The 15,005-nt window shown below is 38.4% G+C and overlaps 1 long non-coding RNA gene across 1 annotated transcript in view; it reads left to right on the forward strand.

Annotated features, from left to right (window-relative positions):
- The window catches only part of LOC114044205, a 30,533-nt gene extending 16,858 nt beyond the window's left edge, over positions 1–13,675 (forward strand). The window contains exons 2-3 of the long non-coding RNA XR_003569190.1: positions 12,738–12,911; positions 13,029–13,675. This is a non-coding gene — a long non-coding RNA (uncharacterized LOC114044205). The remainder of the gene's footprint in view (positions 1–12,737; positions 12,912–13,028) is intronic.
- Positions 13,676–15,005: the final 1,330 nt, after the last annotated feature.

A 15,005-nucleotide genomic window follows, 5' to 3' on the forward strand; every position in this document is an offset into this window, starting at 1 on the left:
GCTTATGGATGGCAACCTTCGTTCCCCTTCCTAAATATCCCTGCAGCACTGGAGGGCTTATGCTTGCTCTGTTATTATTTACCTTTGTTATAATACCATGGTGTTCATTGGTGCAGCTCTGCAAATGACCAGCCCAGTTTCGGGGGGGTGGCAGGGGTAGTTTCCTTTGTTATCCTGGTCCTGTGACACTTGCCTGTTGGCCACTTCTTCATTCTCCTCTTATTTCAGCCTGGTCCCTAATAACTTCTGGAGAATAAATAACGAAATCTAGCTCCCTATATAGGCAGAGAAGTGGGACAACTAGAACAGCATGTTGTATACATACATTATCAGATGTGGCCATTCTATGAAGTGTTTTTGGGACTGGCTGCTTCACTGGTTTATTTTGGGAGGGTTCAATATACAAGGAACCCTCTCTTTACAAGGGAGAATTTTCAATATGAGGATGGGGTGGGGTAGGAAGGAAAGGAATATTTTCATAAATGACTGTGATGTAAAAACAAAAGCTATCAATAAAAGTAATTTTACAAGTGAAAAATGAGTTTATGCCTTTATAAAAATGAAGCTGAAGTTTGCAACATTATTTCTCTTAGCTTCTGAAAAGTTTTATTTAACCCCACATTTGCTAGCATGTCAGATGTAAAGGTAAACAAAGGAGCAAGGAAACACACATTTATTAAGTACCTACCATGTGCTAAGTGCTTTACAACTATTATCTCATTCGATCTTCACAACAACCATGGGAAGTAAGTGCAATTATTATCCCCATTTACATTTGAGGAAACTGAGAAAAACAGGTTAAGTCATTTGCCTAAGTTCACTCAGCTAGGAAATATCAGAGGCCAGATTTAAATTTAGGTCTTTCTGACTCCAAGTCACCTGAAAGTTGTTAGCAGAGCAAACCTCTCTGCTAGTAAGTAATTATACACACTATATACATTTAGCTGATGGTGAGATATATATTGGAGATTTGCCAAAAACGATCATTTAACTGAAAGGTTGGTTTCTTATTGGTCTAAAATCAATCAAGGAATATTCACAATGATGTGTGCATGTAATCAGGTAATTATCAGTTTTATTTAAATTTAACCTAGAGGAAATAGGAAATCAATGAAGGTTTTTGAGCATAGGAATCACAGTTCATTAAATGGGAGGATTCTGGTGCCCTCAACCAAAATAATGGGGTTTGTAGGATCGGCAGGTTTAGGTGGAGAAGATGATGATTTTGGACATATGAAGTCTGAGGTGCAAATGGGACATCCAGATTGGGAGGTCTGGTAGGCAGTTGGTGATGTGGGGCTGGAGACAAGGAGAGACGTTGGGACTGGATTTGTGGATTTGATAGTTGCCTAGATAGAGTTGATAAAAGACCTGTTTAGGGATGGGGCAAGAGTGAATGACATCATTCCGAAAGGCAGAAAAACATAAGGGAAGATAGAAAAAGAAAAGGGACTAGAACAGAGCCTTAGGAGTAGGGGTATGCTGGGAAATAAATAACAACTAGATCTCTGGGGGAAAAAAATGCTCACAATGTAGTTTTAAGCTTAATCGGCATTGATGTTTTCTCCAACATTTTCTTAAGTCTAGAAATCAACAAAATAATAAGTTAAGCCCCGATTTATAGCATTTGTCAATTTCTGAAGTATAAATGCTTACACTGAAAATTTAATAATTGGCTCTTGTGAGTCACTTTGAGTTCCTCCAGTACAACCCTGATTAGGGGATACTCTTAGTAAGGAAAAGGAGGATTGAGGATAACCCAGCAAGGAAGACTGGAAAGTGATAGTTATGTAGGTAGGGCCCATACCTTGGAGGGGGTGACCTATGGCTATATAAGAGCAAGTGTTCCTGGTTCCAAGGCTGTGTAAGGGACAAAGAGTAGGAACAGAAATAAGTATCAGCTGTGTTCCTCTGATCCTCTGCAGATCAGGGTCTCAGATTCATCCCAAAGCCCAGCCTTGCAGCTGAGTATTCAGGGCAGGGAGGTTTGACCAAGGGAGAGCCTGAAGTTCTGTCCTTGTGGACCCACAGAGCCTCCAGCTTGCTAACAGCAGATTGGCTCCAGAAACAGTCTACTAGAGCTCTATTCAGGGGCAAATCTATGGTTGTGTTACTCAAACCTAAACCAGGGTTGGGAGCTTTCAAAGTTCATACTGCAGAGTAATAGTCCTAGATCTTTAGGTTCACTGAAACCTTACAGATCCATGACCTGACCTGACCCTGTGATCCTTGCAGAATACAGCACCAAATACAAAGAGAAAGCAATATAGAATACAAAACTGGATCAAATAAGTCTCAGATATCCTCTCTAGAAATACACAGAGCCTAGCTCTAACATAAAGTCCTTATTCAGGAAGTAAGGCTGGAAGAATGATTAAACATAAAAACAAAATACTTCCACCATAAGGAAATATTATAGTGACAAGGATGCCAGAAACACAAATGCATAAGAGAATAACTCTAAAACATCTATAAAGCCTCAAAGAAAAACATAGCTTGGACCCAAGTTCAATGAGAATTCTCAGAAGAAATAAAGAGGTTAAAAAAGAATTTAAAATGGTATTATAAATGAAATGTGAGTGCTAGAAGAAAGAATTAGGAAAGAATTGAATACCATACAGTAGAGGACAAACTCAGAAGGAGAATTAACACAAGAGATACAAAACCAGCAGATTCCTTAAAAATCAGAATGAACCAAACATAAGTTAATGACTCCATAAGACAACATGAAATATTAAAGTCAAAAAATTGAAAAAAAGAAGAAAATATAATCTATCCACACTTACATTTGAGGAAACTGAGGCAAACAGAGGTTAAGTGACTTGCCTAGGTTCACTCAGCTAATAGATTTAAATTCAGGTCTTTCTGACTCCCAGAACAAACATATGTAATGTGGATGAACTAGAGTCTTTTTCATTAAGATCAGGGGTAAAGCAAGATAATATATTTATTACTACTATTATTATTATCATCATTATTAATATGATCCTAGAAATGCTAGCTAATGCCTAGAAAAATAAAATGAGGAATAAACATAGGCAAAGAAGAAGCAAAACAATCACTTATTCCAGATGACAGAATGGTTTAAAGAATCCTTCAGAGTCAAAATTTGTTGAAACAGTTGATAATAATTTCAGCAAAGTTGCTAGACAAATGTTGGAGGGGGTACAGGAACACAGTTAAGCGAGTGAAATGTTGGTAGAGTTGTGAACTGGTATAGTCATTCAGCATGGCAATTTAGAACTACGGTTAAAATTTTACCAAACTTTGCATACCACTTGACCCAGTGATACAATTACTAAGACTATGCCTGAAAGAGATCAAAGAAAGACGAAAGGAAAAGAAAGAGGAAAGGACTTATATGTACAAAAATATTTATAGCAGTGATGACAAAGGACTGGAAACTAACAGGGTGACCATCCATTGGGGAATGACTGAACAAATTATGGTAAATGAATGTAATTGAATATTATTTTGCTATAAATTGTGAAAAAGGTATTTTCAGAGAAATCTGTGAAGATTTTATGAATTGACAATGAGTTAGCAGAACCAGAACAATTTATACAATAACAACATTTGAAAGATAAACAACTTTAAACAACCTAAGAGTTCTGATCAATTCAATGATCAGCCTCAATTTGAGAGGACCAATGCTGTCTCCTGACAGAGAAATGATAGACCCAGAATGCAGAATGAGATGTATATTTTTTGGGCATGACCAATGTGTTTTGTTTGACTAAGCATATTTGTTACTTGGGATTTGTTTTCTTTTTTATTTTCAGGAGGAGGTGGTGCCAGGAGGGAGAGAAAATAGATGTTTTCAAATGAAAAAAAAACCAACCCTAAAAAACCCCCCAGAAGGGTAAAGGTAGTCCTTCACAAGGGTTTTTTCACAGTAGAGGATAATCTTACCACTAGAAAACTGATTGAAAGATGTAATCCCATTATGCTTATTGTTTATTGACCATAAAAAGATTGTTTTGTCAAAGCAAAATGTATTTTAAAGGCTTTCTTTGAAAAAAAAATGCTTGCTGCCCATGCATGGGCAGTACTGAGGCTTAAACAGAGTAGAAGGAGAAAATCAAAAAGATGAAAAACTCCTCTTTCATATGGTCAGCTTTGTTTTATAGGTACAGTAAATAAAATAATTATTAAAAATTACTTGAAAGACCTAACTACCAAGGTAACCTTGTTCAATGACCTTCTGATTATTTATATCAAAAAAGGCATAAAACAGGGAGATGTATTTTCACCAAACATGTTCACCATGGAGGAGATTGAGTACAGATTGATGAAGGAAACTGAGTACAGATTTCAACTTGAAGTGGATTTCCCTACAGATGGCGTGGACCTCTAGATGTTACTGATTGCATCAATCCCTAAAGCATTACAGAGTGATAATCTATAACCACTCAAGAGTTAGGACTAACTAATCATAGATAACAAACTGAATGGATCAAGAATGTCTATTGTCACCTAGAAAGCTGAATCATCAGGGTCTATATCCTGGACAGACGCTGCATATGGAACCAGTCATGAATCTGAGAGTAAGAGTGATCTAGACAGTCTTTGAGAAATAGCACCATTCCTTTAATGACCTCAAGGCTTTCCCCAAAACAAAAGTCCAATTAAAAATGTCAATATCCTTTCTGTGAGGTTGAAGAACTTTGACTCATGGAACATAGCAGTCTCTGAGTAACTAAAGTTGAAGATCACCTGAAGGGAATGCATGATAGGTGGGACCTGGCTGCCATATGTTACAAACTAGAAATTGCACAGGTGTAGCACTGTACTAGATGTCATCAAAGAAAAGTGTGATTGAAAAAGATCAGTCCATTAACAAAACACACGTGAATGGATGAAAAGGCATTTATTAAGTGCCTACTTATATACTAGGCACCGGAGATAGAATTACAAAAGTGAGATTGTTCCTACTCTCTGGGAGCTTATTTTCTAACAGAGAAAGGCAACACATATAGAGGAGTAGTGGTCAGGGAGGAGGTTTTGCCCTATGGAGTCATAAAAGTGGCCTGTGGAGCCATAGGGCAGCCAAAAGTGATGAAGCAATGATAGCATTGATTTGATTTATGTTCCCACAATGAGAAGTAGAAGGGGTTGTGGGAAAGGGAAAGAGATCGAGTAGACATGGACAGATGGCAAGATGTTCTAGTTTCCTAGTGAATGAGCGGATAGGATATGAAGCATGGCCTGGGGGCTGGCTAGATTAGTGGGGTAAATGCATTTGTACTCACTCATTACTCAGGTCAGCTCAGCCCTGGGTGGAATATTTAAATTTTTTTAAAAAAAGAATTTATTAAGTATCTACTACATATAAAGTACTGAGTAAGTCAGGATAAGGCTAGCTAAGGATAACTGATGGACACCCTTCATATTCCTTAGGTATCTTTACAGTATCAAGAGAGTTTGAAGAAGGCATCCAAAATGTTGGGTGGATCAGCCATGGCAAACTTAGGGGAGGTCTTAGACAAGAATTGCATAGCACTGGCAGATATGGTTGGATTGCACTCTGCACCACTGGGGGGAATGACCACATTGAGAAAATCACAGATTTGTTGGAATATATTATTTGGTATTATTAGGCAGAGGCACTTAAAAATCACTTACAAAACATTTATTGTAAAAATGTTCCTTAAATTATATTTAAAGCAAAAGGTTTTTTTTTTTACCACTGGGAAAATATTCAAAGCCTTTGCTTGTATAGTATTGGCACAATTGTTAGCATACCATAGGCATTTAATAAATCCTTAATGAATTAAATTGGATATCTCCTTTTAGGTTAGGAAACATGACAGCTTAGAAGTGAAATTATTGTACCAAAGAGAGGTGATATACGGTTTGCAAATGTTAAACCATGAATGGTCTCTTGAAAAGAAGCTTGTTTGATGATATCATGAGAAGAGAAAAAAATGGCTTATTTTTAAACGCATCTTTTCATGTCAATGGAGAACAGATTAGGGCATTGAGAGAAATCCCTGTTAGCTAAAAAAACTGCCTTTTCTTTTCAACCAGAGCTGTGCTTTCATTAGTGCAGAAGGCATGAAGAGGAGGAAATTCCCTCTACCAATGCAGATCAATAACTTCTCTGTACCTTCAGTCTTAAAGAATTGCAAGGATGCCAAGATTAATTGATTTAATTGTGAGAGACAAGACTTGAATCTAGGTCTTCCTTACTCAGACCAGCATTTTATCCATTTTCTTTTTACTGCCTCTCTATAAGAACTGATACACCTACAAAAAATGTGCAGTTGACTCTGCCCATTCCTAATAAGATCAAATCCTCTGAGATAGATGCCATCTTACAGCTAGAATACAGTTGATATTGTGCCAAACTGGTTCACAGAGTTGATAAAAGAAACAACTCATGAAAATGATAACAGAGTCTTATGAAAATTCTGAAATGTCAGGGGGTACTAAGTTCCAAGGCACCAGGATAGCTTGTGGAGAAGCGGTGTATCCTCTGTCATTCATTCCATGTTCAAGGAACCCAGCCCTTCTTTTCCTTCTTTCAGCAACTTCCATGCCAGGTCCAAAGGAGAACAATGTCATCTTTCATATCTTCTATCTTTTTATAGCTAAAGTACTCCCTAATCCCAAACCAGCTTAAGGAATTAGAAGGGGATCTCAAACCCTTTTGCCCATGAGGCTGTCATTATTGCATCTGCAGCTGGCACTTGGCTGGCTTACTCACCTACTTCATTCTCATTTGGAATGTCAGCTCCTATTCCACTCTGACTGTTCCTTTACAGAACACCATCTGCTGCCCCTTCTTCCCTCTGCGTGTGGAGTTGCTTAGTATAGTCATAGGCAGTGGGGGAGAGGCATGAGGGTGTTAACAAGCATCACCCAGTGCCAGATGTCCATGGCTCATGTTGGAGAAGACTGTTCTTAATCAAACCTGAAATCCCACAGAACAGTGAAATGGATATCTCCTCCTTCTCCTCCCCCTTTGCTTTCATACAGCACTCACTTTTTGGTGACCGTGGCTGGCCCATTTGGGGCTTACAAATTTGTCAAAAGTACAAAAGAACCCTTCTATTTGCAATAATTTTTGAGCAGCTTATGCTATGGGATATGGCAGCTGTTTTAGGTTGTCTTTATAACACTCATCATAAAGTTGGGGTTTTTTTTCCCTCAGGCTTCTATAATGAGAGGCCACTATCTGGAGGGCAGAACTGGGAATGATATTAAAGGGTGGTGGTACTGTAAAATGATGGGGTAGAGGAAGATGGGTGGCTGATGAAGCCACTCTGCTCAAGGGTGGGGGCCAGGTACTATTAAAGGGTGCATGACAGAGGTTTGAGATACTCTAGTATAATTGATAGCCTCGTTTTCTGATGCCTTGATATTTTCCTTCCCAACAGTTTCTCTAGTCTTTGCCTTATACCTTGAAGCTGATCCTGTCTCCTTTTCTCCTTGTCTCCTCTATCCTGCATCCTTTGAGACCCTGGCTGCTGAGCTACCTCTCTCACTCCCACAAACCTCTCTTCCTCTCATATCTCTCTGCTAAGGTTTGCTATCCAGGCCCCTGTTCAACATCCTGCTCATCTGTCTCCACTATAGACTTCTCAGAGGCCTCATGACTCTTAGGCTTATTGACTTAGATTAGAACTAAACTGGATCTTAGGGATCATTTAGTCTAGGAATTCTTAACATGGGATCTGTAAACTTATTTTTAAAAAATTTGGTAACCATAGTGTGTCCCAAAAATCTTAGTGCAATTTTAAGTTTCAGCAGCTTAAAGCTGCACTAAGACTTTTGGAAATCCTGTATTTCAATATAATTGCCTTCCTTTGCAAGACTATGTATTCTGTTTTATGCATATAAAAACATGATTCTGAGAAGGGGTCCATAGGTTTCGCCAGACGACCAGAGGAGTCCATGACACAAAAGACTTCAACAGTCCCTGAGCTAGTCTATCTCCTTTACCTTTTCATACATTCTATTGAAGTATTTCCTAAGTGTGGAAATTTCATTGGTTTCATGCCTCATCAGTCCTCAAGTTCAGGCAGAAAGAAGACTCTAACAAGAGTCGCCAAAATTATTTTCACCTAGCAGTTCTGGAACTTCAGTGGCCAATTCATCCACAGTTGGTCAGACTAAGAAAGAATAACACCACCACAAACTGGCAATAGTCTGATTGTCCAATCTACTGATTTGTAGTGAGAAGTGCCTTAGCACAGTGTTTGGCACATAGATGTTTAAGGTATTCAGAATGCTTTACATATATTTTATCCTTACAAAAGCCCTGGGAGTTAGGTGTGATCATCATCCCCATGTTATTATAGATGAGGAAATGGAGGCACAGAGATGTTAAGTGACTTGGCCAGGGCCACACAGCTAGTAAGTTTCTGAAACTAGATATGGGCTCAGTTTTTCTTGTCTCTAGGTACATCACTTTGTTGACTTGACTTGAAGTATAACTTCTAGGTAAGTCAAGTCAACTAACATGAGTTAACTGCTTACTATGTGCCAAGCACTGAGGATACAAAAAAAGGCAAAAAACAATTACTGCTTTTAAGGAGCTCATAGCCTATTGGGGGTAAAAACATGCAAAGAGTTATTTATAAACAAGCTATAGACAGGATAAATTGGGGTGTAGTCTCAGAGGGAAGGCACTAAGATTAAGGAGGCCTGAGAAAGGTAGGAAGGAGTGAGGTTTTGAAGGGCTTTAAAAGCCAAACAGAAGATTATATATTTGATCCTGAAGGTAATAGGGAGCCACCGGAGTTTACCGAATACTTACTGGAGAGACATGATTAATATTAGTGAGCATTAGATAGCCCCCTTGTCAAGTAGAGGCAAGAAAATAATATATACATACATACATATATATCCATATATGGATATATATGTAATATACACGCAATGGCTACAACAATGTAAATGGAAAGAACAACCACAAAATTATCCAAAGGGAATATTGCAAAATTATATAGAACAGCGATGGCTCCCAAGAAGAGATATGAAAAGACACCCTAAACTTCTCCTTTGCAGAGATGAAAGGTCCACAAGTATAATATACTGCACATATTTTCAGACTTTTTGGATATACTTTTCCTTTAAAAATATTGTTATATAAAATGGCTCTGGGGGTAGGATGGAGAGGAATAGTGACAAATTTTGATGACTAAAAAAGGTATTAATTATATTTAAAAAAAAGATGAAATGATGGAAGTCAGCACTACCTAGTTTTTTTTTTAGGCTGTAAGGTTAGACTAGTATAGTAAACAGTCAGGTTGCTTTAGTATGATTGCTTTGTATTGGTTTTTTATGCCAGTTAGTGACGATGCTTAGCCAAGAGGATGAATCAGTGACCTAGATATCTCATGAGAGTCCAATGTGATTGGAATGGAATGTGAATTATTACAGGATGGAAGACTCAGATTCTGATGGAGTGAAAAGAGCCTTCTAGACTAAGTTTGGAGACTTCTGTCACAGACTTACCCTCTGACCCTAGGCAAGTGATTTGACCTCTTTTGTAAAATAAGGGTATTGATTTAGTTGGTTCCTTGGCTCTCTTCCAGTTTTAAAGTTCCAAGGATTTTTATTGTAATATATTTTCATAGTACACAATTCCAGCGTTTACTGATAACTTTAATGGGATCATAGGCTTTACAGATATAAGGAAGCCTAGGGATTTTTAAATCTGACTAGAAGATGACTTTATATTTATCCCTGTTAAATTTCATTTTATTAGACCTGGTCCATTGTGATCTTCTGTGGAGATCTTTTCAGATTCTTACTTTGTCCTTTAACATGTTAACTGAATCATCCCAGGTTCATGCTGCTTGCAGAGTTGCTAACTATGCTGCTATCTATGCCTTCATTCACAAAATTGATCCCAATGTTGATGCATATAGGGCCAGAGAAGAACCTCTGGGATCTTACCTCCCTCTAAGTTGAAATTGACCACAGATGCTCACTGAATAGCTACCCTCTTCTAATTCAGGGATTTCTGCAGAGGAGCATATCTTCTTAATATACACTGTTCTTCCATGGCTCCCCATTCCCTTTTTTTACCTATTCTGTTCTTTTTGAACAAACCATATTTGAGTTATGTGTCTAGGAGATCAAATTTACCTTCTTGCTTTAGGAGTTTTCATTTGCTTGGTTTGTTACCCCTGCTTTGTGAACTTGTGTATAGGCATCTGAGGCTATGGATTTTATTACTGGTGCTCTTCTTGGATCTTATCTCTGTAAATCATTGGTCCTCTCTACTGATATTCTTCTTTTTATGTTGTATCTACTAGTTTCTACTTTATCTGATTTAACAGATCAAAGGAAGTTTTCTCCCTCCTCTTCCATTTTCAGTTTAAAGTTGAGAAAGCTTTAATCTTGATCAGATTCATATGTTAGACAAATTTCACTGTCTGGACCAGTTATTTTTCTTTGTAGACAAACATCTAAACCTTTGGGGATGGGGGGAGATGAGTCTCTAAGTAAAAAAGATACAGTAAAATCAATGAGTAGTCTAAGCTGACCGTGTATACATTTCTTAACCTAACTAATGTTTCTTCATCTGTAAAATGGAGACAATAATATTCTGCACTATTTGTCCCCCAAGGCTGTTGTGGGGAAAGCACTGTGTAAATGCTAAATTGTTCTGTGAATGTGAGCTATTATTATTTCTTATATTAATATTAATGTTGTTGATTGAGGCAGTGTGGTATAGCAAAAAGAGTGCAGAACTGAGACTAAGAGGAACTTGGTTTGAAACCACCTTGTTACCTCCAAGTTTCCTCATCTATGAGGAGCTTCTACTAGCTGGTCACCGAAGTCTCATCCAGCTCTGATTCTGTGAAGATTATTAATGATGATTGTATGCCCAGAATGTAAGAGGCAATTAATCAATTAAAAAGTTTCTATTAAGTTTCAACTCTGTGTCAGGCACTGACTAGGGCTATGGACATAGCCATAGTACCAAGTTCAAATAATAAAACAATCCCTACTCCCAAAGAGCTTACATTCTAGAGGGGAGATATAACTATCTGTCTGTCTGTCTATCTATCTATCTCCATATCTTTCTATCTCTCTATCCACATACATATATTTATATATTTAAATTCAAGGTAGATTTGGAGGTGGGTGGCACAGTGGATAGAGTGCCAAGCCTGGAGTCAAGAAAACTCATCTTCCTGAGTTCAAATCTGGCCTAAGACACTTACTAGCTGTGTGACCCTGGGTAAGTCACCAAACCCTGTTTGTTTCACTTTGTCGTCTGTAAAATAAACTGGATAAGGAAATGGCAAACCACTCCAGTAACTCTGAAGAGAAAATCCCAGATGGGGTCATGAAGAGTCAGACACAATTGAAAAATAACAACAATTAGAAATTTGGGGCCAGCGATCAGGAAAGACTTCATGCAGATGATGGGGCTTGAGTTGCATATTCAAGGAAGAGAAAGGTTCTTTGAGTTGGTGGTAAGGTAGGAGTATATGCCAGGCATGGAAAACAGCCAGTGAAAAGGTAAGGAGTGGGGAAATGGAGTATGTGATGAACAAAGAAAAAGCCAGTTTGGATGGATTACGAAGTTTGTGTTGGGGAATAATGTCTAATGAGGCTGGAAATATAGGCTGAGACCAGGTTATGAAGGGCTTTAAAAGATAAACAGAGGAGTTTTTATTTTATCCCACAGGTCATAAGAAACTATTAGAGTTGATTGAATAGAGTCACATGGCCAGACTTGTGTCTAAGGAAAATCACTTTATATTGTTATGTGGGAGGATGGGAATGATGAAAGACTTGAGGCAAGGGGACCAACTAGAAGGTTGTTGCAATCATCTAGACAAGAGGTGATGAGATCCTGCTAAGATGGCAGCTGTGTGAATGGAGAGACGGGTTGGACGTGAGGGATGTTCTGAAGGCAGAAATGACAAGATTTGGCAACTGATTGGATACATGGGGGCAAGAGAGTGAGGAGTCGAGAATAATGCTGAGGTGAAAGCTTGGGGGACTAGAAGGATGTTGGTGCCTCCAGTAGCAGTAGGGATATTCGGAAGAGATGAGGAAAGATGGTGAGTTCCATTTTAGACATGTTGAGATTAAGGTGACTCAATGTTTTTATTCAGTGAAGGTCTTGATGCGATTGGTCAGTGCTTTGGGATAAAGAGGTTGGGGACGGAGCATGTGGACAGAAAATAGGAGGACTTCTTATCAATGACAATAACAAAATGTCTGTGTACCGTCCCTTATTGTGCTCAGCAAAGAAAGGGATCCTGCTTTGTTGCTCCCATGTTGGCCTACAGATAAAGAATCCTTTCCTATTTTCTGGAATTAGATCATAGAAGGGATTTTTGTTTTCCCTTTGTCCATTTAGGCAAACACACTTCAAATTAGTGTCTGGATTTGTCTCCATAAGCCGGCCTGGGTCACATGCTTGAGGCCTTGGGCTGCTCTTCTGAGGAGTCTCTGGGGGAGAAGATGGAGTTTTGTTCCTGCTGGGAGCTCTCTCTCTAAATGGGACGGGAGAAGTTGCCACAAAATAACTTACATTAGGCTGAGAAGGAAACACTGTGGACTGGTGCCAGCCATTTGCAAGAGCGATGAATGATTTGTGGGGAGATGCTGGCCAAGTTTATCGTTTCACTTGGATATTATGTAAAATATCAGGTGCAATATAAATATAGTCCCTTTGGGGAGAGGTCATAGAGAGCAGAGTCTCTTCATTTCTGATGAGCCAAAAGCCGATAAGTAACACTCCTCTCCAAACCCCCCAGCCCCGTAATTATGCGGCAAGTGAAAGACAAGGAGGACTGCATGAGAGAGATTCATTTTCATTGAGTGATCTACTGCATCCTAAGAACTCATGTGAACATAGTTAAGCTTATGAATAGAGAGGAGAAGACAAGTCAGCCTCTGGAGACAATGCCTACATGATACAATCTGAAATGGTAATATGGTACTGATTCACCTTTAATGAAATTGTGAATTATTACTGCGGATAGAAAGGTTTTTCTTAGAAAACTGCTGACCGGTGTTTGATAACAATTTTGTTTCTTCCTCTCCAGGTTGTACTCCTGACTCTACCGAATGTTCTCTGCAGCCTCAGGAAACTTTTCACCTTGGAAGCCCACTCCATCCCTGGAATTCACACATAGGATTCACACCTTTCCACATCTTTGCCCCTTTGGCCTCTCTTTCTGATGGGCCACTGATTCCTTTCCATACCTCCGTTTTTAGGGGAAGGCAGGGACCAATGATGATTTCATTCTTCTATAGGCTGACCTCCTGACTCTTTGGACTTCCCCTACAAAGCCCCAGTTCCCAGTACCTTCATCTCTTCTCCCTCCCCACTCCCCACTTCGTTCAGCATCTTTTCATGTATTGTCTTCTTCCGTTTGAATGTAAGCTTCTTGAGGGCAGGAACTATCTTTCTTTCTGCTTGTATTTGCATTCCCAGCATTTGCACAGTGTCTGACACATAGCAAGTGCTTAATAAATACTTGGTGACTTGTCTTGGATATCCTCCTGCCTGCAACTGACTTCCCTGATGTTATTTTATATTAAGATACAGTCAAACTCCTAGAAAAACTGCTCCTAAATCACTTAAGTGAGGGTTGAAAGGCACTCACATTTCTCTTAAGTGATTCACATGTGTGTATTTATAGGTGCATATGTATGTAGTCAACTGAATGTTTAGCAAATGCCTACTATGTCCAAGGCACTTAGATATTGATGTCTATTCTTATAATGTACGTATGTGAATATACACATACATGTATATACTTAAATTTAACATCAAGTTTATTCAAGGAAAATATAATGATCCTATGATAATAAACATCAGATAAGGTGTAAAATAGGGAAATGTATACTTGCCAAAGGTATTTGCCATGGTAATAGAGTAGACGGTAAGAGTTGAAGAGGGAATCCCTGTAGATTGTGGGATCCATCCTCCAGATATCCTTATTTGTAGATGACATTGTGTTGATTGCATCAAACTCCAGAATGTTGCCATCTCCTTGAAGAGATCTGTAATCACTCAAAAGAATTTTTGAAAGAAAAATGGAAAAAGTATGTATAGAATAATTTCACATATATTTATACCTATTTGTGTCTAATAGTAGCCATCTCTAGGGCAGGAAGGAGGAGGGGAAGAAAAAAAGAAATTTATATTTGTTTTATTGTATATTTGAAGGCAATAGCAAGTTGTGCATAGTAGATTTGCAGTTTCATGTGCAATCATCTTTTCAATTGTACTATGTTGTGGAAATGCTTGTTTTATTCCATAAATTAAAAATAAAATTTAATAATGATTCAAGAAAAAGAATTTGACATGTCCATCCACACAAAAAAGACCAAGTGGATGAGAAATGTTTATTGCCCAGAATTCAACTTGCATTTCAATGGAAAGCCTATAGAACTTGTCTAAAAGTATGTATATCAGGGCCAGAGAGTAGAAATGGACAAGTTATGATCAGAGTTGAAAAAGAAGAGCAAAGCATGTTGAATTGATTTTGGGAAATTGCAAAGCTCTTTTACTAATATGTTTCCCATGAAAACAAAAACCCATCTTTCTATTGCTACCATTTTACTAGTGCTGCTATATGGCAGTGATACATGAAACAACACTGACTCCAAAAACTAGAAATAAGCAACAATCAGAGGGCAATCAGAGGTACATGGTGGAGGTGAGAAGGATGCACTACATAACAATGAGAAACTCCAAAGAAGAGAGTCACCAAGGAAGTATATAATAGGAAGGGAAGATGAGCTGGTCACGTGGGAAGAGCTAGGGACATCAGGGGGACAACTGGACTTCTCTAGGGCTGTGTTTGTGATGTCAGAAAAAAAGAGAGGAAGAATTTTAGCATGGTTGGTGCAACTCCTGTGATAAACTTTTGGGAGGATATGGGTAAGAGTCATTGAAAATGGGAAGGCATGGATTGGTTGATTTTTACATCATTAGAGGATGGGAAGAAACTCCTGAAATGGTGCTATCATTGATCTATTTAAGTATATTTGTAAAAACAAAAAATAAGAAA

The sequence above is a fragment of the Vombatus ursinus genome, unplaced genomic scaffold (assembly GCF_900497805.2).
Source record: "Vombatus ursinus unplaced genomic scaffold, bare-nosed wombat genome assembly UNPS02014772.1, whole genome shotgun sequence".
NCBI classification, from domain to species: Eukaryota; Metazoa; Chordata; class Mammalia; order Diprotodontia; family Vombatidae; genus Vombatus; species Vombatus ursinus.